At 41.9% G+C, this 1,045-nt stretch overlaps 1 non-coding gene across 1 annotated transcript; it reads left to right on the forward strand.

Moving 5' to 3' along the window:
* The first annotated feature begins 573 nt into the window (after nucleotides 1-573).
* LOC136530071 (small nucleolar RNA R71) lies at nucleotides 574-682 on the forward strand. The gene has a single exon (XR_010777578.1). It is a non-coding gene; the product is annotated as a small nucleolar RNA R71 (small nucleolar RNA).
* The last annotated feature ends 363 nt before the right edge of the window (nucleotides 683-1,045 follow it).

Consider the following 1,045-nt stretch of genomic DNA (forward strand, 5'->3'; position numbering starts at 1 on the left):
TTGTCATGAGCATGCAACTTTTTTACTTATACTATCAGTCATTCTACCATTGCCATAAACAAGATCTTTCAAGAAAGCATAGCTATTATTACCTTAATTATTCAAACGAGAAGAAGAGTAATAATTATTACCTCCCTGGTTGTTGGAGCGCTGATTCCAGCCTTGATGTTCTAGACGGAACCCATTGTCGATGTTGACAAAGTTGAGGTCCTCTTGGTTTTTGGGACAAGAATCGCCAGAATGTCCAACATCTCCATAGACTTCGCAAGTCATGTGGGAATCCATGGATTGAGTGTCTCTTGGGCACTCACCTTCTAATAATGTTCCACTCGCTTCATGAGTAGATCCATCTTAGCTGCAAGCATGTCAATTTCTTTAATTGAATGCATGCCTCATTTAGGGGGTTGGAGTCGATCGTCGCTCCATCCTTGGTTGGAGACCATCTTCACGATCAGTGTCTTTGCATCTGCAACACTTAGCGAAAAGAATGCACCACCAGTAACAGCATCTAAATGGCTCTTATCTAACGACACTAATGCATGGTAGAAGTTCTAGATCAAAAGCCAGTCTTCTATGCCATGGTGTGGGCATGCAAAGACATACTCTTGCATTCATTCCGAAGCCTCAGGAGTCGATTCATCTGCTAGTTCTTGAAAACTAGAGATTTTATTACAAAGAGCATTAGTCTTCCCCATTGGGAAAAACTTATCTAGAAAACCGTTGGAACACTTGTCCTAGGTATCTACAGCGTTGCGGTTAGAATAAAACCATTGCTTAGCCATTCCTAACAAAGATAAGGGGAAAAGGCGAAGACATATAGCCTCTTGGCTCACTCCCTTAATGGTGAATATGCTACAAATCTCCAAGAAATGTTGGAGGTGATCATTTGCATCCTCGTGGGCTTTCCCACAGAACAAACTAGCTTGAACCATCGTAATTAACGCTGGCTTAAGCTCAAAGTTAGTGAACCCATTGATAACATTGGGTCTGGTGGCTACATTAGCAGCCGAGGGTGTAGAAAAATCACAAATGGACTTATCACCCA

Source organism: Miscanthus floridulus, chromosome 19 (genome assembly GCF_019320115.1).
Source record: "Miscanthus floridulus cultivar M001 chromosome 19, ASM1932011v1, whole genome shotgun sequence".
NCBI lineage: Eukaryota > Viridiplantae > Streptophyta > Magnoliopsida > Poales > Poaceae > Miscanthus > Miscanthus floridulus.